Source organism: Mytilus trossulus, chromosome 5 (assembly GCF_036588685.1).
Source record: "Mytilus trossulus isolate FHL-02 chromosome 5, PNRI_Mtr1.1.1.hap1, whole genome shotgun sequence".
NCBI classification, from domain to species: domain Eukaryota; kingdom Metazoa; phylum Mollusca; class Bivalvia; order Mytilida; family Mytilidae; genus Mytilus; species Mytilus trossulus.
The window spans coordinates 45,931,507-45,955,523 of NC_086377.1; the positions used below are offsets into that span (position 1 = coordinate 45,931,507).

The 24,017-nt window shown below is 38.0% G+C and overlaps 32 non-coding genes across 32 annotated transcripts; 15 read left to right on the forward strand and 17 right to left on the reverse strand.

The window, feature by feature from the left end:
• Positions 1–565: 565 nt before the first annotated feature.
• Positions 566–636, reverse strand: Trnag-gcc (transfer RNA glycine (anticodon GCC)). The gene has a single exon. It is a non-coding gene; the product is annotated as a tRNA-Gly (tRNA).
• Positions 637–1,303: 667 nt separating this feature from the next.
• Trnae-uuc (transfer RNA glutamic acid (anticodon UUC)) lies at positions 1,304–1,375 on the forward strand. The gene has a single exon. It is a non-coding gene; the product is annotated as a tRNA-Glu (tRNA).
• A 631-nt stretch (positions 1,376–2,006) lies between these two features.
• Trnag-gcc (transfer RNA glycine (anticodon GCC)) lies at positions 2,007–2,077 on the reverse strand. Its single transcript has one exon. It is a non-coding gene; the product is annotated as a tRNA-Gly (tRNA).
• Positions 2,078–2,744: 667 nt separating this feature from the next.
• Trnae-uuc (transfer RNA glutamic acid (anticodon UUC)) lies at positions 2,745–2,816 on the forward strand. The gene has a single exon. It is a non-coding gene; the product is annotated as a tRNA-Glu (tRNA).
• Positions 2,817–3,447: 631 nt separating this feature from the next.
• Positions 3,448–3,518, reverse strand: Trnag-gcc (transfer RNA glycine (anticodon GCC)). Its single transcript has one exon. It is a non-coding gene; the product is annotated as a tRNA-Gly (tRNA).
• A 666-nt stretch (positions 3,519–4,184) lies between these two features.
• Positions 4,185–4,256, forward strand: Trnae-uuc (transfer RNA glutamic acid (anticodon UUC)). The gene has a single exon. It is a non-coding gene; the product is annotated as a tRNA-Glu (tRNA).
• Positions 4,257–4,887: 631 nt separating this feature from the next.
• Positions 4,888–4,958, reverse strand: Trnag-gcc (transfer RNA glycine (anticodon GCC)). The gene has a single exon. It is a non-coding gene; the product is annotated as a tRNA-Gly (tRNA).
• A 667-nt stretch (positions 4,959–5,625) lies between these two features.
• On the forward strand, positions 5,626–5,697 carry Trnae-uuc (transfer RNA glutamic acid (anticodon UUC)). Its single transcript has one exon. It is a non-coding gene; the product is annotated as a tRNA-Glu (tRNA).
• A 631-nt stretch (positions 5,698–6,328) lies between these two features.
• Positions 6,329–6,399, reverse strand: Trnag-gcc (transfer RNA glycine (anticodon GCC)). The gene has a single exon. It is a non-coding gene; the product is annotated as a tRNA-Gly (tRNA).
• A 667-nt stretch (positions 6,400–7,066) lies between these two features.
• On the forward strand, positions 7,067–7,138 carry Trnae-uuc (transfer RNA glutamic acid (anticodon UUC)). The gene has a single exon. It is a non-coding gene; the product is annotated as a tRNA-Glu (tRNA).
• Positions 7,139–7,769: 631 nt separating this feature from the next.
• Positions 7,770–7,840, reverse strand: Trnag-gcc (transfer RNA glycine (anticodon GCC)). Its single transcript has one exon. It is a non-coding gene; the product is annotated as a tRNA-Gly (tRNA).
• A 667-nt stretch (positions 7,841–8,507) lies between these two features.
• On the forward strand, positions 8,508–8,579 carry Trnae-uuc (transfer RNA glutamic acid (anticodon UUC)). The gene has a single exon. It is a non-coding gene; the product is annotated as a tRNA-Glu (tRNA).
• A 640-nt stretch (positions 8,580–9,219) lies between these two features.
• Positions 9,220–9,290, reverse strand: Trnag-gcc (transfer RNA glycine (anticodon GCC)). Its single transcript has one exon. It is a non-coding gene; the product is annotated as a tRNA-Gly (tRNA).
• Positions 9,291–9,957: 667 nt separating this feature from the next.
• Positions 9,958–10,029, forward strand: Trnae-uuc (transfer RNA glutamic acid (anticodon UUC)). The gene has a single exon. It is a non-coding gene; the product is annotated as a tRNA-Glu (tRNA).
• A 631-nt stretch (positions 10,030–10,660) lies between these two features.
• Trnag-gcc (transfer RNA glycine (anticodon GCC)) lies at positions 10,661–10,731 on the reverse strand. Its single transcript has one exon. It is a non-coding gene; the product is annotated as a tRNA-Gly (tRNA).
• A 667-nt stretch (positions 10,732–11,398) lies between these two features.
• Trnae-uuc (transfer RNA glutamic acid (anticodon UUC)) lies at positions 11,399–11,470 on the forward strand. The gene has a single exon. It is a non-coding gene; the product is annotated as a tRNA-Glu (tRNA).
• A 631-nt stretch (positions 11,471–12,101) lies between these two features.
• On the reverse strand, positions 12,102–12,172 carry Trnag-gcc (transfer RNA glycine (anticodon GCC)). The gene has a single exon. It is a non-coding gene; the product is annotated as a tRNA-Gly (tRNA).
• Positions 12,173–12,839: 667 nt separating this feature from the next.
• Positions 12,840–12,911, forward strand: Trnae-uuc (transfer RNA glutamic acid (anticodon UUC)). The gene has a single exon. It is a non-coding gene; the product is annotated as a tRNA-Glu (tRNA).
• A 631-nt stretch (positions 12,912–13,542) lies between these two features.
• Positions 13,543–13,613, reverse strand: Trnag-gcc (transfer RNA glycine (anticodon GCC)). The gene has a single exon. It is a non-coding gene; the product is annotated as a tRNA-Gly (tRNA).
• A 667-nt stretch (positions 13,614–14,280) lies between these two features.
• On the forward strand, positions 14,281–14,352 carry Trnae-uuc (transfer RNA glutamic acid (anticodon UUC)). The gene has a single exon. It is a non-coding gene; the product is annotated as a tRNA-Glu (tRNA).
• A 631-nt stretch (positions 14,353–14,983) lies between these two features.
• Trnag-gcc (transfer RNA glycine (anticodon GCC)) lies at positions 14,984–15,054 on the reverse strand. Its single transcript has one exon. It is a non-coding gene; the product is annotated as a tRNA-Gly (tRNA).
• Positions 15,055–15,721: 667 nt separating this feature from the next.
• On the forward strand, positions 15,722–15,793 carry Trnae-uuc (transfer RNA glutamic acid (anticodon UUC)). Its single transcript has one exon. It is a non-coding gene; the product is annotated as a tRNA-Glu (tRNA).
• Positions 15,794–16,424: 631 nt separating this feature from the next.
• Positions 16,425–16,495, reverse strand: Trnag-gcc (transfer RNA glycine (anticodon GCC)). Its single transcript has one exon. It is a non-coding gene; the product is annotated as a tRNA-Gly (tRNA).
• A 666-nt stretch (positions 16,496–17,161) lies between these two features.
• Trnae-uuc (transfer RNA glutamic acid (anticodon UUC)) lies at positions 17,162–17,233 on the forward strand. Its single transcript has one exon. It is a non-coding gene; the product is annotated as a tRNA-Glu (tRNA).
• Positions 17,234–17,864: 631 nt separating this feature from the next.
• Trnag-gcc (transfer RNA glycine (anticodon GCC)) lies at positions 17,865–17,935 on the reverse strand. The gene has a single exon. It is a non-coding gene; the product is annotated as a tRNA-Gly (tRNA).
• A 667-nt stretch (positions 17,936–18,602) lies between these two features.
• Trnae-uuc (transfer RNA glutamic acid (anticodon UUC)) lies at positions 18,603–18,674 on the forward strand. Its single transcript has one exon. It is a non-coding gene; the product is annotated as a tRNA-Glu (tRNA).
• A 631-nt stretch (positions 18,675–19,305) lies between these two features.
• On the reverse strand, positions 19,306–19,376 carry Trnag-gcc (transfer RNA glycine (anticodon GCC)). Its single transcript has one exon. It is a non-coding gene; the product is annotated as a tRNA-Gly (tRNA).
• A 667-nt stretch (positions 19,377–20,043) lies between these two features.
• Trnae-uuc (transfer RNA glutamic acid (anticodon UUC)) lies at positions 20,044–20,115 on the forward strand. The gene has a single exon. It is a non-coding gene; the product is annotated as a tRNA-Glu (tRNA).
• A 631-nt stretch (positions 20,116–20,746) lies between these two features.
• Trnag-gcc (transfer RNA glycine (anticodon GCC)) lies at positions 20,747–20,817 on the reverse strand. Its single transcript has one exon. It is a non-coding gene; the product is annotated as a tRNA-Gly (tRNA).
• A 667-nt stretch (positions 20,818–21,484) lies between these two features.
• Trnae-uuc (transfer RNA glutamic acid (anticodon UUC)) lies at positions 21,485–21,556 on the forward strand. The gene has a single exon. It is a non-coding gene; the product is annotated as a tRNA-Glu (tRNA).
• A 631-nt stretch (positions 21,557–22,187) lies between these two features.
• Positions 22,188–22,258, reverse strand: Trnag-gcc (transfer RNA glycine (anticodon GCC)). Its single transcript has one exon. It is a non-coding gene; the product is annotated as a tRNA-Gly (tRNA).
• A 1,369-nt stretch (positions 22,259–23,627) lies between these two features.
• Trnag-gcc (transfer RNA glycine (anticodon GCC)) lies at positions 23,628–23,698 on the reverse strand. Its single transcript has one exon. It is a non-coding gene; the product is annotated as a tRNA-Gly (tRNA).
• Positions 23,699–24,017: the final 319 nt, after the last annotated feature.

Sequence of the window (24,017 nt, forward strand, 5' to 3'; positions counted from 1 at the left end):
TACTCATCAGAGCGAACAAATTGCAATTGTTCCTCGCAACGTATGTTATCTAGCAGTTTGCATCTGCCGCTGTTTTGTGCCTTAACATGATTAGGTCTTTAAATGACACTGACTGAAATGAGATGGGTAACCATCACACCTGCAAAAGAATGTACTTTAACAAATAATGACTTTATGTTTAAGAGTCATGTTTATGTTTTATGCATTTCTTGTCATTTAGTCAGTTGTTATGACATTATCCCCTCTTAGATACGATCACGTAATTCCTGTGTTTGCCACTCTCTCTACGATTCCCCTCAATTGCTAAAAATGGTAGCACCGGAGCCATTCACTCCTGGCACACTTATAAAAGGCGTTCTCGACAATTTATTTGTATCTTATTCAAGATTGACCTCTACGTAAAAAGAGGAGAGGCGTTGTATTTGAAAGGATGTCATCAAATGAATTTGTTTTTACGTGAATTACCAGCAATGCCCATTATATATCCGTGGATGATACGATTATGTGTCGCGAATTCCACCGTCCTCTTAATCAATTGAAAACCTTGAAAGAGTCAAAAAAGAAATGCATCGGCCGGGAATCGAACCCGGGCCGCCCGCGTGGCAGGCGAGCATTCTACCACTGAACCACCGATGCTTATGACTACCTCATGTTAAACTTGATCATATAAGGACACATGTTACCTGATATGTATGGTATAAATGCATGTTAATATGATACTGAAATTGTCGGTAGAAACACGTACGGCACAAATACATTTGAAAAGAGGAAATCGGCGATAATTTAGATCTCATTTGTTCAGCTGCAGCATATCATTGAATATCAACTGGAGGTTGAAATATAATGACCAGAAAAAACGCTACTGTCGGCTTCGTGTATAATTTGAAACTTAAATATAAGCTTATACCCGCGTAGTTAAAAAAAAAAATCGTGATCTTAAAGGGATAACTAACCTCAAGTCTTTCAAAGAAGACCTAATCGCAAAACGAAAAGTTCTGTAATTTGACATGATTTCTGTTGCGGTTTCCATGACAGACAACTAGAACTCGGTAAAGTCGACATATGGTACATGCTAATTTTCATACTCCATGTAATTATAAGCTAAATGCATAACTTCGCCCTTTACCAATTGTACGTTTCTGCATCTAATATTTACCGACTGGTCTAGTTTTGTGAGCTTTGAATACTATCCTGTCATTCTGTCAGCTAAATCACAGTTATCATATGTTGACACAATCATAAATGTATTAGGCTGGGTAAGGACTCTTTTATATATAGCTTAAATTAAGCAAGTTATACTAAGTCCGATGTGGTCTAGTGGTTAGGATTTCTGGTTTTCACCCAGACGGCCCGGGTTCGATTCCCGGCATCGGAGCTTTAATTTTTTGTGATTGGAGGAAACAAATGTCAAAAGTCACGAAAACGATATGCAGGATTCACATACTCATCAGAGCGAACAAATTGCAATTGTTCCTCGCAACGTATGTTATCTAGCAGTTTGCATCTGCCGCTGTTTTGTGCCTTAACATGATTAGGTCTTTAAATGACACTGACTGAAATGAGATGGGTAACCATCACACCTGCAAAAGAATGTACTTTAACAAATAATGACTTTATGTTTAAGAGTCATGTTTATGTTTTATGCATTTCTTGTCATTTAGTCAGTTGTTATGACATTATCCCCTCTTAGATACGATCACGTAATTCCTGTGTTTGCCACTCTCTCTACGATTCCCCTCAATTGCTAAAAATGGTAGCACCGGAGCCATTCACTCCTGGCACACTTATAAAAGGCGTTCTCGACAATTTATTTGTATCTTATTCAAGATTGACCTCTACGTAAAAAGAGGAGAGGCGTTGTATTTGAAAGGATGTCATCAAATGAATTTGTTTTTACGTGAATTACCAGCAATGCCCATTATATATCCGTGGATGATACGATTATGTGTCGCGAATTCCACCGTCCTCTTAATCAATTGAAAACCTTGAAAGAGTCAAAAAAGAAATGCATCGGCCGGGAATCGAACCCGGGCCGCCCGCGTGGCAGGCGAGCATTCTACCACTGAACCACCGATGCTTATGACTACCTCATGTTAAACTTGATCATATAAGGACACATGTTACCTGATATGTATGGTATAAATGCATGTTAATATGATACTGAAATTGTCGGTAGAAACACGTACGGCACAAATACATTTGAAAAGAGGAAATCGGCGATAATTTAGATCTCATTTGTTCAGCTGCAGCATATCATTGAATATCAACTGGAGGTTGAAATATAATGACCAGAAAAAACGCTACTGTCGGCTTCGTGTATAATTTGAAACTTAAATATAAGCTTATACCCGCGTAGTTAAAAAAAAAAATCGTGATCTTAAAGGGATAACTAACCTCAAGTCTTTCAAAGAAGACCTAATCGCAAAACGAAAAGTTCTGTAATTTGACATGATTTCTGTTGCGGTTTCCATGACAGACAACTAGAACTCGGTAAAGTCGACATATGGTACATGCTAATTTTCATACTCCATGTAATTATAAGCTAAATGCATAACTTCGCCCTTTACCAATTGTACGTTTCTGCATCTAATATTTACCGACTGGTCTAGTTTTGTGAGCTTTGAATACTATCCTGTCATTCTGTCAGCTAAATCACAGTTATCATATGTTGACACAATCATAAATGTATTAGGCTGGGTAAGGACTCTTTTATATATAGCTTAAATTAAGCAAGTTATACTAAGTCCGATGTGGTCTAGTGGTTAGGATTTCTGGTTTTCACCCAGACGGCCCGGGTTCGATTCCCGGCATCGGAGCTTTAGTTTTTTGTGATTGGAGGAAACAAATGTCAAAAGTCACGAAAACGATATGCAGGATTCACATACTCATCAGAGCGAACAAATTGCAATTGTTCCTCGCAACGTATGTTATCTAGCAGTTTGCATCTGCCGCTGTTTTGTGCCTTAACATGATTAGGTCTTTAAATGACACTGACTGAAATGAGATGGGTAACCATCACACCTGCAAAAGAATGTACTTTAACAAATAATGACTTTATGTTTAAGAGTCATGTTTATGTTTTATGCATTTCTTGTCATTTAGTCAGTTGTTATGACATTATCCCCTCTTAGATACGATCACGTAATTCCTGTGTTTGCCACTCTCTCTACGATTCCCCTCAATTGCTAAAAATGGTAGCACCGGAGCCATTCACTCCTGGCACACTTATAAAAGGCGTTCTCGACAATTTATTTGTATCTTATTCAAGATTGACCTCTACGTAAAAAGAGGAGAGGCGTTGTATTTGAAAGGATGTCATCAAATGAATTTGTTTTTACGTGAATTACCAGCAATGCCCATTATATATCCGTGGATGATACGATTATGTGTCGCGAATTCCACCGTCCTCTTAATCAATTGAAAACCTTGAAAGAGTCAAAAAAGAAATGCATCGGCCGGGAATCGAACCCGGGCCGCCCGCGTGGCAGGCGAGCATTCTACCACTGAACCACCGATGCTTATGACTACCTCATGTTAAACTTGATCATATAAGGACACATGTTACCTGATATGTATGGTATAAATGCATGTTAATATGATACTGAAATTGTCGGTAGAAACACGTACGGCACAAATACATTTGAAAAGAGGAAATCGGCGATAATTTAGATCTCATTTGTTCAGCTGCAGCATATCATTGAATATCAACTGGAGGTTGAAATATAATGACCAGAAAAAACGCTACTGTCGGCTTCGTGTATAATTTGAAACTTAAATATAAGCTTATACCCGCGTAGTTAAAAAAAAAATCGTGATCTTAAAGGGATAACTAACCTCAAGTCTTTCAAAGAAGACCTAATCGCAAAACGAAAAGTTCTGTAATTTGACATGATTTCTGTTGCGGTTTCCATGACAGACAACTAGAACTCGGTAAAGTCGACATATGGTACATGCTAATTTTCATACTCCATGTAATTATAAGCTAAATGCATAACTTCGCCCTTTACCAATTGTACGTTTCTGCATCTAATATTTACCGACTGGTCTAGTTTTGTGAGCTTTGAATACTATCCTGTCATTCTGTCAGCTAAATCACAGTTATCATATGTTGACACAATCATAAATGTATTAGGCTGGGTAAGGACTCTTTTATATATAGCTTAAATTAAGCAAGTTATACTAAGTCCGATGTGGTCTAGTGGTTAGGATTTCTGGTTTTCACCCAGACGGCCCGGGTTCGATTCCCGGCATCGGAGCTTTAATTTTTTGTGATTGGAGGAAACAAATGTCAAAAGTCACGAAAACGATATGCAGGATTCACATACTCATCAGAGCGAACAAATTGCAATTGTTCCTCGCAACGTATGTTATCTAGCAGTTTGCATCTGCCGCTGTTTTGTGCCTTAACATGATTAGGTCTTTAAATGACACTGACTGAAATGAGATGGGTAACCATCACACCTGCAAAAGAATGTACTTTAACAAATAATGACTTTATGTTTAAGAGTCATGTTTATGTTTTATGCATTTCTTGTCATTTAGTCAGTTGTTATGACATTATCCCCTCTTAGATACGATCACGTAATTCCTGTGTTTGCCACTCTCTCTACGATTCCCCTCAATTGCTAAAAATGGTAGCACCGGAGCCATTCACTCCTGGCACACTTATAAAAGGCGTTCTCGACAATTTATTTGTATCTTATTCAAGATTGACCTCTACGTAAAAAGAGGAGAGGCGTTGTATTTGAAAGGATGTCATCAAATGAATTTGTTTTTACGTGAATTACCAGCAATGCCCATTATATATCCGTGGATGATACGATTATGTGTCGCGAATTCCACCGTCCTCTTAATCAATTGAAAACCTTGAAAGAGTCAAAAAAGAAATGCATCGGCCGGGAATCGAACCCGGGCCGCCCGCGTGGCAGGCGAGCATTCTACCACTGAACCACCGATGCTTATGACTACCTCATGTTAAACTTGATCATATAAGGACACATGTTACCTGATATGTATGGTATAAATGCATGTTAATATGATACTGAAATTGTCGGTAGAAACACGTACGGCACAAATACATTTGAAAAGAGGAAATCGGCGATAATTTAGATCTCATTTGTTCAGCTGCAGCATATCATTGAATATCAACTGGAGGTTGAAATATAATGACCAGAAAAAACGCTACTGTCGGCTTCGTGTATAATTTGAAACTTAAATATAAGCTTATACCCGCGTAGTTAAAAAAAAAAATCGTGATCTTAAAGGGATAACTAACCTCAAGTCTTTCAAAGAAGACCTAATCGCAAAACGAAAAGTTCTGTAATTTGACATGATTTCTGTTGCGGTTTCCATGACAGACAACTAGAACTCGGTAAAGTCGACATATGGTACATGCTAATTTTCATACTCCATGTAATTATAAGCTAAATGCATAACTTCGCCCTTTACCAATTGTACGTTTCTGCATCTAATATTTACCGACTGGTCTAGTTTTGTGAGCTTTGAATACTATCCTGTCATTCTGTCAGCTAAATCACAGTTATCATATGTTGACACAATCATAAATGTATTAGGCTGGGTAAGGACTCTTTTATATATAGCTTAAATTAAGCAAGTTATACTAAGTCCGATGTGGTCTAGTGGTTAGGATTTCTGGTTTTCACCCAGACGGCCCGGGTTCGATTCCCGGCATCGGAGCTTTAATTTTTTGTGATTGGAGGAAACAAATGTCAAAAGTCACGAAAACGATATGCAGGATTCACATACTCATCAGAGCGAACAAATTGCAATTGTTCCTCGCAACGTATGTTATCTAGCAGTTTGCATCTGCCGCTGTTTTGTGCCTTAACATGATTAGGTCTTTAAATGACACTGACTGAAATGAGATGGGTAACCATCACACCTGCAAAAGAATGTACTTTAACAAATAATGACTTTATGTTTAAGAGTCATGTTTATGTTTTATGCATTTCTTGTCATTTAGTCAGTTGTTATGACATTATCCCCTCTTAGATACGATCACGTAATTCCTGTGTTTGCCACTCTCTCTACGATTCCCCTCAATTGCTAAAAATGGTAGCACCGGAGCCATTCACTCCTGGCACACTTATAAAAGGCGTTCTCGACAATTTATTTGTATCTTATTCAAGATTGACCTCTACGTAAAAAGAGGAGAGGCGTTGTATTTGAAAGGATGTCATCAAATGAATTTGTTTTTACGTGAATTACCAGCAATGCCCATTATATATCCGTGGATGATACGATTATGTGTCGCGAATTCCACCGTCCTCTTAATCAATTGAAAACCTTGAAAGAGTCAAAAAAGAAATGCATCGGCCGGGAATCGAACCCGGGCCGCCCGCGTGGCAGGCGAGCATTCTACCACTGAACCACCGATGCTTATGACTACCTCATGTTAAACTTGATCATATAAGGACACATGTTACCTGATATGTATGGTATAAATGCATGTTAATATGATACTGAAATTGTCGGTAGAAACACGTACGGCACAAATACATTTGAAAAGAGGAAATCGGCGATAATTTAGATCTCATTTGTTCAGCTGCAGCATATCATTGAATATCAACTGGAGGTTGAAATATAATGACCAGAAAAAACGCTACTGTCGGCTTCGTGTATAATTTGAAACTTAAATATAAGCTTATACCCGCGTAGTTAAAAAAAAAAATCGTGATCTTAAAGGGATAACTAACCTCAAGTCTTTCAAAGAAGACCTAATCGCAAAACGAAAAGTTCTGTAATTTGACATGATTTCTGTTGCGGTTTCCATGACAGACAACTAGAACTCGGTAAAGTCGACATATGGTACATGCTAATTTTCATACTCCATGTAATTATAAGCTAAATGCATAACTTCGCCCTTTACCAATTGTACGTTTCTGCATCTAATATTTACCGACTGGTCTAGTTTTGTGAGCTTTGAATACTATCCTGTCATTCTGTCAGCTAAATCACAGTTATCATATGTTGACACAATCATAAATGTATTAGGCTGGGTAAGGACTCTTTTATATATAGCTTAAATTAAGCAAGTTATACTAAGTCCGATGTGGTCTAGTGGTTAGGATTTCTGGTTTTCACCCAGACGGCCCGGGTTCGATTCCCGGCATCGGAGCTTTAATTTTTTGTGATTGGAGGAAACAAATGTCAAAAGTCACGAAAACGATATGCAGGATTCACATACTCATCAGAGCGAACAAATTGCAATTGTTCCTCGCAACGTATGTTATCTAGCAGTTTGCATCTGCCGCTGTTTTGTGCCTTAACATGATTAGGTCTTTAAATGACACTGACTGAAATGAGATGGGTAACCATCACACCTGCAAAAGAATGTACTTTAACAAATAATGACTTTATGTTTAAGAGTCATGTTTATGTTTTATGCATTTCTTGTCATTTAGTCAGTTGTTATGACATTATCCCCTCTTAGATACGATCACGTAATTCCTGTGTTTGCCACTCTCTCTACGATTCCCCTCAATTGCTAAAAATGGTAGCACCGGAGCCATTCACTCCTGGCACACTTATAAAAGGCGTTCTCGACAATTTATTTGTATCTTATTCAAGATTGACCTCTACGTAAAAAGAGGAGAGGCGTTGTATTTGAAAGGATGTCATCAAATGAATTTGTTTTTACGTGAATTACCAGCAATGCCCATTATATATCCGTGGATGATACGATTATGTGTCGCGAATTCCACCGTCCTCTTAATCAATTGAAAACCTTGAAAGAGTCAAAAAAGAAATGCATCGGCCGGGAATCGAACCCGGGCCGCCCGCGTGGCAGGCGAGCATTCTACCACTGAACCACCGATGCTTATGACTACCTCATGTTAAACTTGATCATATAAGGACACATGTTACCTGATATGTATGGTATAAATGCATGTTAATATGATACTGAAATTGTCGGTAGAAACACGTACGGCACAAATACATTTGAAAAGAGGAAATCGGCGATAATTTAGATCTCATTTGTTCAGCTGCAGCATATCATTGAATATCAACTGGAGGTTGAAATATAATGACCAGAAAAAACGCTACTGTCGGCTTCGTGTATAATTTGAAACTTAAATATAAGCTTATACCCGCGTAGTTAAAAAAAAAAATCGTGATCTTAAAGGGATAACTAACCTCAAGTCTTTCAAAGAAGACCTAATCGCAAAACGAAAAGTTCTGTAATTTGACATGATTTCTGTTGCGGTTTCCATGACAGACAACTAGAACTCGGTAAAGTCGACATATGGTACATGCTAATTTTCATACTCCATGTAATTATAAGCTAAATGCATAACTTCGCCCTTTACCAATTGTACGTTTCTGCATCTAATATTTACCGACTGGTCTAGTTTTGTGAGCTTTGAATACTATCCTGTCATTCTGTCAGCTAAATCACAGTTATCATATGTTGACACAATCATAAATGTATTAGGCTGGGTAAGGACTCTTTTATATATAGCTTAAATTAAGCAAGTTATACTAAGTCCGATGTGGTCTAGTGGTTAGGATTTCTGGTTTTCACCCAGACGGCCCGGGTTCGATTCCCGGCATCGGAGCTTTAATTTTTTGTGATTGGAGGAAACAAATGTCAAAAGTCACGAAAACGATATGCAGGATTCACATACTCATCAGAGCGAACAAATTGCAATTGTTCCTCGCAACGTATGTTATCTAGCAGTTTGCATCTGCCGCTGTTTTGTGCCTTAACCATGTTAACATGATTAGGTCTTTAAATGACACTGACTGAAATGAGATGGGTAACCATCACACCTGCAAAAGAATGTACTTTAACAAATAATGACTTTATGTTTAAGAGTCATGTTTATGTTTTATGCATTTCTTGTCATTTAGTCAGTTGTTATGACATTATCCCCTCTTAGATACGATCACGTAATTCCTGTGTTTGCCACTCTCTCTACGATTCCCCTCAATTGCTAAAAATGGTAGCACCGGAGCCATTCACTCCTGGCACACTTATAAAAGGCGTTCTCGACAATTTATTTGTATCTTATTCAAGATTGACCTCTACGTAAAAAGAGGAGAGGCGTTGTATTTGAAAGGATGTCATCAAATGAATTTGTTTTTACGTGAATTACCAGCAATGCCCATTATATATCCGTGGATGATACGATTATGTGTCGCGAATTCCACCGTCCTCTTAATCAATTGAAAACCTTGAAAGAGTCAAAAAAGAAATGCATCGGCCGGGAATCGAACCCGGGCCGCCCGCGTGGCAGGCGAGCATTCTACCACTGAACCACCGATGCTTATGACTACCTCATGTTAAACTTGATCATATAAGGACACATGTTACCTGATATGTATGGTATAAATGCATGTTAATATGATACTGAAATTGTCGGTAGAAACACGTACGGCACAAATACATTTGAAAAGAGGAAATCGGCGATAATTTAGATCTCATTTGTTCAGCTGCAGCATATCATTGAATATCAACTGGAGGTTGAAATATAATGACCAGAAAAAACGCTACTGTCGGCTTCGTGTATAATTTGAAACTTAAATATAAGCTTATACCCGCGTAGTTAAAAAAAAAAATCGTGATCTTAAAGGGATAACTAACCTCAAGTCTTTCAAAGAAGACCTAATCGCAAAACGAAAAGTTCTGTAATTTGACATGATTTCTGTTGCGGTTTCCATGACAGACAACTAGAACTCGGTAAAGTCGACATATGGTACATGCTAATTTTCATACTCCATGTAATTATAAGCTAAATGCATAACTTCGCCCTTTACCAATTGTACGTTTCTGCATCTAATATTTACCGACTGGTCTAGTTTTGTGAGCTTTGAATACTATCCTGTCATTCTGTCAGCTAAATCACAGTTATCATATGTTGACACAATCATAAATGTATTAGGCTGGGTAAGGACTCTTTTATATATAGCTTAAATTAAGCAAGTTATACTAAGTCCGATGTGGTCTAGTGGTTAGGATTTCTGGTTTTCACCCAGACGGCCCGGGTTCGATTCCCGGCATCGGAGCTTTAATTTTTTGTGATTGGAGGAAACAAATGTCAAAAGTCACGAAAACGATATGCAGGATTCACATACTCATCAGAGCGAACAAATTGCAATTGTTCCTCGCAACGTATGTTATCTAGCAGTTTGCATCTGCCGCTGTTTTGTGCCTTAACATGATTAGGTCTTTAAATGACACTGACTGAAATGAGATGGGTAACCATCACACCTGCAAAAGAATGTACTTTAACAAATAATGACTTTATGTTTAAGAGTCATGTTTATGTTTTATGCATTTCTTGTCATTTAGTCAGTTGTTATGACATTATCCCCTCTTAGATACGATCACGTAATTCCTGTGTTTGCCACTCTCTCTACGATTCCCCTCAATTGCTAAAAATGGTAGCACCGGAGCCATTCACTCCTGGCACACTTATAAAAGGCGTTCTCGACAATTTATTTGTATCTTATTCAAGATTGACCTCTACGTAAAAAGAGGAGAGGCGTTGTATTTGAAAGGATGTCATCAAATGAATTTGTTTTTACGTGAATTACCAGCAATGCCCATTATATATCCGTGGATGATACGATTATGTGTCGCGAATTCCACCGTCCTCTTAATCAATTGAAAACCTTGAAAGAGTCAAAAAAGAAATGCATCGGCCGGGAATCGAACCCGGGCCGCCCGCGTGGCAGGCGAGCATTCTACCACTGAACCACCGATGCTTATGACTACCTCATGTTAAACTTGATCATATAAGGACACATGTTACCTGATATGTATGGTATAAATGCATGTTAATATGATACTGAAATTGTCGGTAGAAACACGTACGGCACAAATACATTTGAAAAGAGGAAATCGGCGATAATTTAGATCTCATTTGTTCAGCTGCAGCATATCATTGAATATCAACTGGAGGTTGAAATATAATGACCAGAAAAAACGCTACTGTCGGCTTCGTGTATAATTTGAAACTTAAATATAAGCTTATACCCGCGTAGTTAAAAAAAAAAATCGTGATCTTAAAGGGATAACTAACCTCAAGTCTTTCAAAGAAGACCTAATCGCAAAACGAAAAGTTCTGTAATTTGACATGATTTCTGTTGCGGTTTCCATGACAGACAACTAGAACTCGGTAAAGTCGACATATGGTACATGCTAATTTTCATACTCCATGTAATTATAAGCTAAATGCATAACTTCGCCCTTTACCAATTGTACGTTTCTGCATCTAATATTTACCGACTGGTCTAGTTTTGTGAGCTTTGAATACTATCCTGTCATTCTGTCAGCTAAATCACAGTTATCATATGTTGACACAATCATAAATGTATTAGGCTGGGTAAGGACTCTTTTATATATAGCTTAAATTAAGCAAGTTATACTAAGTCCGATGTGGTCTAGTGGTTAGGATTTCTGGTTTTCACCCAGACGGCCCGGGTTCGATTCCCGGCATCGGAGCTTTAATTTTTTGTGATTGGAGGAAACAAATGTCAAAAGTCACGAAAACGATATGCAGGATTCACATACTCATCAGAGCGAACAAATTGCAATTGTTCCTCGCAACGTATGTTATCTAGCAGTTTGCATCTGCCGCTGTTTTGTGCCTTAACATGATTAGGTCTTTAAATGACACTGACTGAAATGAGATGGGTAACCATCACACCTGCAAAAGAATGTACTTTAACAAATAATGACTTTGTGTTTAAGAGTCATGTTTATGTTTTATGCATTTCTTGTCATTTAGTCAGTTGTTATGACATTATCCCCTCTTAGATACGATCACGTAATTCCTGTGTTTGCCACTCTCTCTACGATTCCCCTCAATTGCTAAAAATGGTAGCACCGGAGCCATTCACTCCTGGCACACTTATAAAAGGCGTTCTCGACAATTTATTTGTATCTTATTCAAGATTGACCTCTACGTAAAAAGAGGAGAGGCGTTGTATTTGAAAGGATGTCATCAAATGAATTTGTTTTTACGTGAATTACCAGCAATGCCCATTATATATCCGTGGATGATACGATTATGTGTCGCGAATTCCACCGTCCTCTTAATCAATTGAAAACCTTGAAAGAGTCAAAAAAGAAATGCATCGGCCGGGAATCGAACCCGGGCCGCCCGCGTGGCAGGCGAGCATTCTACCACTGAACCACCGATGCTTATGACTACCTCATGTTAAACTTGATCATATAAGGACACATGTTACCTGATATGTATGGTATAAATGCATGTTAATATGATACTGAAATTGTCGGTAGAAACACGTACGGCACAAATACATTTGAAAAGAGGAAATCGGCGATAATTTAGATCTCATTTGTTCAGCTGCAGCATATCATTGAATATCAACTGGAGGTTGAAATATAATGACCAGAAAAAACGCTACTGTCGGCTTCGTGTATAATTTGAAACTTAAATATAAGCTTATACCCGCGTAGTTAAAAAAAAAAATCGTGATCTTAAAGGGATAACTAACCTCAAGTCTTTCAAAGAAGACCTAATCGCAAAACGAAAAGTTCTGTAATTTGACATGATTTCTGTTGCGGTTTCCATGACAGACAACTAGAACTCGGTAAAGTCGACATATGGTACATGCTAATTTTCATACTCCATGTAATTATAAGCTAAATGCATAACTTCGCCCTTTACCAATTGTACGTTTCTGCATCTAATATTTACCGACTGGTCTAGTTTTGTGAGCTTTGAATACTATCCTGTCATTCTGTCAGCTAAATCACAGTTATCATATGTTGACACAATCATAAATGTATTAGGCTGGGTAAGGACTCTTTTATATATAGCTTAAATTAAGCAAGTTATACTAAGTCCGATGTGGTCTAGTGGTTAGGATTTCTGGTTTTCACCCAGACGGCCCGGGTTCGATTCCCGGCATCGGAGCTTTAATTTTTTGTGATTGGAGGAAACAAATGTCAAAAGTCACGAAAACGATATGCAGGATTCACATACTCATCAGAGCGAACAAATTGCAATTGTTCCTCGCAACGTATGTTATCTAGCAGTTTGCATCTGCCGCTGTTTTGTGCCTTAACATGATTAGGTCTTTAAATGACACTGACTGAAATGAGATGGGTAACCATCACACCTGCAAAAGAATGTACTTTAACAAATAATGACTTTATGTTTAAGAGTCATGTTTATGTTTTATGCATTTCTTGTCATTTAGTCAGTTGTTATGACATTATCCCCTCTTAGATACGATCACGTAATTCCTGTGTTTGCCACTCTCTCTACGATTCCCCTCAATTGCTAAAAATGGTAGCACCGGAGCCATTCACTCCTGGCACACTTATAAAAGGCGTTCTCGACAATTTATTTGTATCTTATTCAAGATTGACCTCTACGTAAAAAGAGGAGAGGCGTTGTATTTGAAAGGATGTCATCAAATGAATTTGTTTTTACGTGAATTACCAGCAATGCCCATTATATATCCGTGGATGATACGATTATGTGTCGCGAATTCCACCGTCCTCTTAATCAATTGAAAACCTTGAAAGAGTCAAAAAAGAAATGCATCGGCCGGGAATCGAACCCGGGCCGCCCGCGTGGCAGGCGAGCATTCTACCACTGAACCACCGATGCTTATGACTACCTCATGTTAAACTTGATCATATAAGGACACATGTTACCTGATATGTATGGTATAAATGCATGTTAATATGATACTGAAATTGTCGGTAGAAACACGTACGGCACAAATACATTTGAAAAGAGGAAATCGGCGATAATTTAGATCTCATTTGTTCAGCTGCAGCATATCATTGAATATCAACTGGAGGTTGAAATATAATGACCAGAAAAAACGCTACTGTCGGCTTCGTGTATAATTTGAAACTTAAATATAAGCTTATACCCGCGTAGTTAAAAAAAAAAATCGTGATCTTAAAGGGATAACTAACCTCAAGTCTTTCAAAGAAGACCTAATCGCAAAACGAAAAGTTCTGTAATTTGACATGATTTCTGTTGCGGTTTCCATGACAGACAACTAGAACTCGGTAAAGTCGACATATGGTACATGCTAATTTTCATACTCCATGTAATTATAAGCTAAATGCATAACTTCGCCCTTTACCAATTGTACGTTTCTGCATCTAATATTTACCGACTGGTCTAGTTTTGTGAGCTTTGAATACTATCCTGTCATTCTGTCAGCTAAATCACAGTTATCATATGTTGACACAATCATAAATGTATTAGGCTGGGTAAGGACTCTTTTATATATAGCTTAAATTAAGCAAGTTATACTAAGTCCGATGTGGTCTAGTGGTTAGGATTTCTGGTTTTCACCCAGACGGCCCGGGTTCGATTCCCGGCATCGGAGCTTTAATTTTTTGTGATTGGAGGAAACAAATGTCAAAAGTCACGAAAACGATATGCAGGATTCACATACTCATCAGAGCGAACAAATTGCAATTGTTCCTCGCAACGTATGTTATCTAGCAGTTTGCATCTGCCGCTGTTTTGTGCCTTAACATGATTAGGTCTTTAAATGACACTGACTGAAATGAGATGGGTAACCATCACACCTGCAAAAGAATGTACTTTAACAAATAATGACTTTATGTTTAAGAGTCATGTTTATGTTTTATGCATTTCTTGTCATTTAGTCAGTTGTTATGACATTATCCCCTCTTAGATACGATCACGTAATTCCTGTGTTTGCCACTCTCTCTACGATTCCCCTCAATTGCTAAAAATGGTAGCACCGGAGCCATTCACTCCTGGCACACTTATAAAAGGCGTTCTCGACAATTTATTTGTATCTTATTCAAGATTGACCTCTACGTAAAAAGAGGAGAGGCGTTGTATTTGAAAGGATGTCATCAAATGAATTTGTTTTTACGTGAATTACCAGCAATGCCCATTATATATCCGTGGATGATACGATTATGTGTCGCGAATTCCACCGTCCTCTTAATCAATTGAAAACCTTGAAAGAGTCAAAAAAGAAATGCATCGGCCGGGAATCGAACCCGGGCCGCCCGCGTGGCAGGCGAGCATTCTACCACTGAACCACCGATGCTTATGACTACCTCATGTTAAACTTGATCATATAAGGACACATGTTACCTGATATGTATGGTATAAATGCATGTTAATATGATACTGAAATTGTCGGTAGAAACACGTACGGCACAAATACATTTGAAAAGAGGAAATCGGCGATAATTTAGATCTCATTTGTTCAGCTGCAGCATATCATTGAATATCAACTGGAGGTTGAAATATAATGACCAGAAAAAACGCTACTGTCGGCTTCGTGTATAATTTGAAACTTAAATATAAGCTTATACCCGCGTAGTTAAAAAAAAAAATCGTGATCTTAAAGGGATAACTAACCTCAAGTCTTTCAAAGAAGACCTAATCGCAAAACGAAAAGTTCTGTAATTTGACATGATTTCTGTTGCGGTTTCCATGACAGACAACTAGAACTCGGTAAAGTCGACATATGGTACATGCTAATTTTCATACTCCATGTAATTATAAGCTAAATGCATAACTTCGCCCTTTACCAATTGTACGTTTCTGCATCTAATATTTACCGACTGGTCTAGTTTTGTGAGCTTTGAATACTATCCTGTCATTCTGTCAGCTAAATCACAGTTATCATATGTTGACACAATCATAAATGTATTAGGCTGGGTAAGGACTCTTTTATATATAGCTTAAATTAAGCAAGTTATACTAAGTCCGATGTGGTCTAGTGGTTAGGATTTCTGGTTTTCACCCAGACGGCCCGGGTTCGATTCCCGGCATCGGAGCTTTAATTTTTTGTGATTGGAGGAAACAAATGTCAAAAGTCACGAAAACGATATGCAGGATTCACATACTCATCAGAGCGAACAAATTGCAATTGTTCCTCGCAACGTATGTTATCTAGCAGTTTGCATCTGCCGCTGTTTTGTGCCTTAACATGATTAGGTCTTTAAATGACACTGACTGAAATGAGATGGGTAACCATCACACCTGCAAAAGAATGTACTTTAACAAATAATGACTTTATGTTTAAGAGTCATGTTTATGTTTTATGCATTTCTTGTCATTTAGTCAGTTGTTATGACATTATCCCCTCTTAGATACGATCACGTAATTCCTGTGTTTGCCACTCTCTCTACGATTCCCCTCAATTGCTAAAAATGGTAGCACCGGAGCCATTCACTCCTGGCACACTTATAAAAGGCGTTCTCGACAATTTATTTGTATCTTATTCAAGATTGACCTCTACGTAAAAAGAGGAGAGGCGTTGTATTTGAAAGGATGTCATCAAATGAATTTGTTTTTACGTGAATTACCAGCAATGCCCATTATATATCCGTGGATGATACGATTATGTGTCGCGAATTCCACCGTCCTCTTAATCAATTGAAAACCTTGAAAGAGTCAAAAAAGAAATGCATCGGCCGGGAATCGAACCCGGGCCGCCCGCGTGGCAGGCGAGCATTCTACCACTGAACCACCGATGCTTATGACTACCTCATGTTAAACTTGATCATATAAGGACACATGTTACCTGATATGTATGGTATAAATGCATGTTAATATGATACTGAAATTGTCGGTAGAAACACGTACGGCACAAATACATTTGAAAAGAGGAAATCGGCGATAATTTAGATCTCATTTGTTCAGCTGCAGCATATCATTGAATATCAACTGGAGGTTGAAATATAATGACCAGAAAAAACGCTACTGTCGGCTTCGTGTATAATTTGAAACTTAAATATAAGCTTATACCCGCGTAGTTAAAAAAAAAATCGTGATCTTAAAGGGATAACTAACCTCAAGTCTTTCAAAGAAGACCTAATCGCAAAACGAAAAGTTCTGTAATTTGACATGATTTCTGTTGCGGTTTCCATGACAGACAACTAGAACTCGGTAAAGTCGACATATGGTACATGCTAATTTTCATACTCCATGTAATTATAAGCTAAATGCATAACTTCGCCCTTTACCAATTGTACGTTTCTGCATCTAATATTTACCGACTGGTCTAGTTTTGTGAGCTTTGAATACTATCCTGTCATTCTGTCAGCTAAATCACAGTTATCATATGTTGACACAATCATAAATGTATTAGGCTGGGTAAGGACTCTTTTATATATAGCTTAAATTAAGCAAGTTATACTAAGTCCGATGTGGTCTAGTGGTTAGGATTTCTGGTTTTCACCCAGACGGCCCGGGTTCGATTCCCGGCATCGGAGCTTTAATTTTTTGTGATTGGAGGAAACAAATGTCAAAAGTCACGAAAACGATATGCAGGATTCACATACTCATCAGAGCGAACAAATTGCAATTGTTCCTCGCAACGTATGTTATCTAGCAGTTTGCATCTGCCGCTGTTTTGTGCCTTAACATGATTAGGTCTTTAAATGACACTGACTGAAATGAGATGGGTAACCATCACACCTGCAAAAGAATGTACTTTAACAAATAATGACTTTATGTTTAAGAGTCATGTTTATGTTTTATGCATTTCTTGTCATTTAGTCAGTTGTTATGACATTATCCCCTCTTAGATACGATCACGTAATTCCTGTGTTTGCCACTCTCTCTACGATTCCCCTCAATTGCTAAAAATGGTAGCACCGGAGCCATTCACTCCTGGCACACTTATAAAAGGCGTTCTCGACAATTTATTTGTATCTTATTCAAGATTGACCTCTACGTAAAAAGAGGAGAGGCGTTGTATTTGAAAGGATGTCATCAAATGAATTTGTTTTTACGTGAATTACCAGCAATGCCCATTATATATCCGTGGATGATACGATTATGTGTCGCGAATTCCACCGTCCTCTTAATCAATTGAAAACCTTGAAAGAGTCAAAAAAGAAATGCATCGGCCGGGAATCGAACCCGGGCCGCCCGCGTGGCAGGCGAGCATTCTACCACTGAACCACCGATGCTTATGACTACCTCATGTTAAACTTGATCATATAAGGACACATGTTACCTGATATGTATGGTATAAATGCATGTTAATATGATACTGAAATTGTCGGTAGAAACACGTACGGCACAAATACATTTGAAAAGAGGAAATCGGCGATAATTTAGATCTCATTTGTTCAGCTGCAGCATATCATTGAATATCAACTGGAGGTTGAAATATAATGACCAGAAAAAACGCTACTGTCGGCTTCGTGTATAATTTGAAACTTAAATATAAGCTTATACCCGCGTAGTTAAAAAAAAAAATCGTGATCTTAAAGGGATAACTAACCTCAAGTCTTTCAAAGAAGACCTAATCGCAAAACGAAAAGTTCTGTAATTTGACATGATTTCTGTTGCGGTTTCCATGACAGACAACTAGAACTCGGTAAAGTCGACATATGGTACATGCTAATTTTCATACTCCATGTAATTATAAGCTAAATGCATAACTTCGCCCTTTACCAATTGTACGTTTCTGCATCTAATATTTACCGACTGGTCTAGTTTTGTGAGCTTTGAATACTATCCTGTCATTCTGTCAGCTAAATCACAGTTATCATATGTTGACACAATCATAAATGTATTAGGCTGGGTAAGGACTCTTTTATATATAGCTTAAATTAAGCAAGTTATACTAAGTCCGATGTGGTCTAGTGGTTAGGATTTCTGGTTTTCACCCAGACGGCCCGGGTTCGATTCCCGGCATCGGAGCTTTAATTTTTTGTGATTGGAGGAAACAAATGTCAAAAGTCACGAAAACGATATGCAGGATTCACATACTCATCAGAGCGAACAAATTGCAATTGTTCCTCGCAACGTATGTTATCTAGCAGTTTGCATCTGCCGCTGTTTTGTGCCTTAACATGATTAGGTCTTTAAATGACACTGACTGAAATGAGATGGGTAACCATCACACCTGCAAAAGAATGTACTTTAACAAATAATGACTTTATGTTTAAGAGTCATGTTTATGTTTTATGCATTTCTTGTCATTTAGTCAGTTGTTATGACATTATCCCCTCTTAGATACGATCACGTAATTCCTGTGTTTGCCACTCTCTCTACGATTCCCCTCAATTGCTAAAAATGGTAGCACCGGAGCCATTCACTCCTGGCACACTTATAAAAGGCGTTCTCGACAATTTATTTGTATCTTATTCAAGATTGACCTCTACGTAAAAAGAGGAGAGGCGTTGTATTTGAAAGGATGTCATCAAATGAATTTGTTTTTACGTGAATTACCAGCAATGCCCATTATATATCCGTGGATGATACGATTATGTGTCGCGAATTCCACCGTCCTCTTAATCAATTGAAAACCTTGAAAGAGTCAAAAAAGAAATGCATCGGCCGGGAATCGAACCCGGGCCGCCCGCGTGGCAGGCGAGCATTCTACCACTGAACCACCGATGCTTATGACTACCTCATGTTAAACTTGATCATATAAGGACACATGTTACCTGATATGTATGGTATAAATGCATGTTAATATGATACTGAAATTGTCGGTAGAAACACGTACGGCACAAATACATTTGAAAAGAGGAAATCGGCGATAATTTAGATCTCATTTGTTCAGCTGCAGCATATCATTGAATATCAACTGGAGGTTGAAATATAATGACCAGAAAAAACGCTACTGTCGGCTTCGTGTATAATTTGAAACTTAAATATAAGCTTATACCCGCGTAGTTAAAAAAAAAAATCGTGATCTTAAAGGGATAACTAACCTCAAGTCTTTCAAAGAAGACCTAATCGCAAAACGAAAAGTTCTGTAATTTGACATGATTTCTGTTGCGGTTTCCATGACAGACAACTAGAACTCGGTAAAGTCGACATATGGTACATGCTAATTTTCATACTCCATGTAATTATAAGCTAAATGCATAACTTCGCCCTTTACCAATTGTACGTTTCTGCATCTAATATTTACCGACTGGTCTAGTTTTGTGAGCTTTGAATACTATCCTGTCATTCTGTCAGCTAAATCACAGTTATCATATGTTGACACAATCATAAATGTATTAGGCTGGGTAAGGACTCTTTTATATATAGCTTAAATTAAGCAAGTTATACTAAGTCCGATGTGGTCTAGTGGTTAGGATTTCTGGTTTTCACCCAGACGGCCCGGGTTCGATTCCCGGCATCGGAGCTTTAATTTTTTGTGATTGGAGGAAACAAATGTCAAAAGTCACGAAAACGATATGCAGGATTCACATACTCATCAGAGCGAACAAATTGCAATTGTTCCTCGCAACGTATGTTATCTAGCAGTTTGCATCTGCCGCTGTTTTGTGCCTTAACATGATTAGGTCTTTAAATGACACTGACTGAAATGAGATGGGTAACCATCACACCTGCAAAAGAATGTACTTTAACAAATAATGACTTTATGTTTAAGAGTCATGTTTATGTTTTATGCATTTCTTGTCATTTAGTCAGTTGTTATGACATTATCCCCTCTTAGATACGATCACGTAATTCCTGTGTTTGCCACTCTCTCTACGATTCCCCTCAATTGCTAAAAATGGTAGCACCGGAGCCATTCACTCCTGGCACACTTATAAAAGGCGTTCTCGACAATTTATTTGTATCTTATTCAAGATTGACCTCTACGTAAAAAGAGGAGAGGCGTTGTATTTGAAAGGATGTCATCAAATGAATTTGTTTTTACGTGAATTACCAGCAATGCCCATTATATATCCGTGGATGATACGATTATGTGTCGCGAATTCCACCGTCCTCTTAATCAATTGAAAACCTTGAAAGAGTCAAAAAAGAAATGCATCGGCCGGGAATCGAACCCGGGCCGCCCGCGTGGCAGGCGAGCATTCTACCACTGAACCACCGATGCTTATGACTACCTCATGTTAAACTTGATCATATAAGGACACATGTTACCTGATATGTATGGTATAAATGCATGTTAATATGATACTGAAATTGTCGGTAGAAACACGTACGGCACAAATACATTTGAAAAGAGGAAATCGGCGATAATTTAGATCTCATTTGTTCAGCTGCAGCATATCATTGAATATCAACTGGAGGTTGAAATATAATGACCAGAAAAAACGCTACTGTCGGCTTCGTGTATAATTTGAAACTTAAATATAAGCTTATACCCGCGTAGTTAAAAAAAAAAATCGTGATCTTAAAGGGATAACTAACCTCAAGTCTTTCAAAGAAGACCTAATCGCAAAACGAAAAGTTCTGTAATTTGACATGATTTCTGTTGCGGTTTCCATGACAGACAACTAGAACTCGGTAAAGTCGACATATGGTACATGCTAATTTTCATACTCCATGTAATTATAAGCTAAATGCATAACTTCGCCCTTTACCAATTGTACGTTTCTGCATCTAATATTTACCGACTGGTCTAGTTTTGTGAGCTTTGAATACTATCCTGTCATTCTGTCAGCTAAATCACAGTTATCATATGTTGACACAATCATAAATGTATTAGGCTGGGTAAGGACTCTTTTATATATAGCTTAAATTAAGCAAGTTATACTAAGTCCGATGTGGTCTAGTGGTTAGGATTTCTGGTTTTCACCCAGACGGCCCGGGTTCGATTCCCGGCATCGGAGCTTTAATTTTTTGTGATTGGAGGAAACAAATGTCAAAAGTCACGAAAACGATATGCAGGATTCACATACTCATCAGAGCGAACAAATTGCAATTGTTCCTCGCAACGTATGTTATCTAGCAGTTTGCATCTGCCGCTGTTTTGTGCCTTAACATGATTAGGTCTTTAAATGACACTGACTGAAATGAGATGGGTAACCATCACACCTGCAAAAGAATGTACTTTAACAAATAATGACTTTATGTTTAAGAGTCATGTTTATGTTTTATGCATTTCTTGTCATTTAGTCAGTTGTTATGACATTATCCCCTCTTAGATACGATCACGTAATTCCTGTGTTTGCCACTCTCTCTACGATTCCCCTCAATTGCTAAAAATGGTAGCACCGGAGCCATTCACTCCTGGCACACTTATAAAAGGCGTTCTCGACAATTTATTTGTATCTTATTCAAGATTGACCTCTACGTAAAAAGAGGAGAGGCGTTGTATTTGAAAGGATGTCATCAAATGAATTTGTTTTTACGTGAATTACCAGCAATGCCCATTATATATCCGTGGATGATACGATTATGTGTCGCGAATTCCACCGTCCTCTTAATCAATTGAAAACCTTGAAAGAGTCAAAAAAGAAATGCATCGGCCGGGAATCGAACCCGGGCCGCCCGCGTGGCAGGCGAGCATTCTACCACTGAACCACCGATGCTTATGACTACCTCATGTTAAACTTGATCATATAAGGACACATGTTACCTGATATGTATGGTATAAATGCATGTTAATATGATACTGAAATTGTCGGTAGAAACACGTACGGCACAAATACATTTGAAAAGAGGAAATCGGCGATAATTTAGATCTCATTTGTTCAGCTGCAGCATATCATTGAATATCAACTGGAGGTTGAAATATAATGACCAGAAAAAACGCTACTGTCGGCTTCGTGTATAATTTGAAACTTAAATATAAGCTTATACCCGCGTAGTTAAAAAAAAAAATCGTGATCTTAAAGGGATAACTAACCTCAAGTCTTTCAAAGAAGACCTAATCGCAAAACGAAAAGTTCTGTAATTTGACATGATTTCTGTTGCGGTTTCCATGACAGACAACTAGAACTCGGTAAAGTCGACATATGGTACATGCTAATTTTCATACTCCATGTAATTATAAGCTAAATGCATAACTTCGCCCTTTACCAATTGTACGTTTCTGCATCTAATATTTACCGACTGGTCTAGTTTTGTGAGCTTTGAATACTATCCTGTCATTCTGTCAGCTAAATCACAGTTATCATATGTTGACACAATCATAAATGTATTAGGCTGGGTAAGGACTCTTTTATATATAGCTTAAATTAAGCAAGTTATACTAAGTCCGATGTGGTCTAGTGGTTAGGATTTCTGGTTTTCACCCAGACGGCCCGGGTTCGATTCCGGCATCGGAGCTTTAATTTTTTGTGATTGGAGGAAACAAATGTCAAAAGTCACGAAAACGATATGCAGGATTCACATACTCATCAGAGCGAACAAATTGCAATTGTTCCTCGCAACGTATGTTATCTAGCAGTTTGCATCTGCCGCTGTTTTGTGCCTTAACATGATTAGGTCTTTAAATGACACTGACTGAAATGAGATGGGTAACCATCACACCTGCAAAAGAATGTACTTTAACAAATAATGACTTTATGTTTAAGAGTCATGTTTATGTTTTATGCATTTCTTGTCATTTAGTCAGTTGTTATGACATTATCCCCTCTTAGATACGATCACGTAATTCCTGTGTTTGCCACTCTCTCTACGATTCCCCTCAATTGCTAAAAATGGTAGCACCGGAGCCATTCACTCCTGGCACACTTATAAAAGGCGTTCTCGACAATTTATTTGTATCTTATTCAAGATTGACCTCTACGTAAAAAGAGGAGAGGCGTTGTATTTGAAAGGATGTCATCAAATGAATTTGTTTTTACGTGAATTACCAGCAATGCCCATTATATATCCGTGGATGATACGATTATGTGTCGCGAATTCCACCGTCCTCTTAATCAATTGAAAACCTTGAAAGAGTCAAAAAAGAAATGCATCGGCCGGGAATCGAACCCGGGCCGCCCGCGTGGCAGGCGAGCATTCTACCACTGAACCACCGATGCTTATGACTACCTCATGTTAAACTTGATCATATAAGGACACATGTTACCTGATATGTATGGTATAAATGCATGTTAATATGATACTGAAATTGTCGGTAGAAACACGTACGGCACAAATACATTTGAAAAGAGGAAATCGGCGATAATTTAGATCTCATTTGTTCAGCTGCAGCATATCATTGAATATCAACTGGAGGTTGAAATATAATGACCAGAAAAAACGCTACTGTCGGCTTCGTGTATAATTTGAAACTTAAATATAAGCTTATACCCGCGTAGTTAAAAAAAAAATCGTGATCTTAAAGGGATAACTAACCTC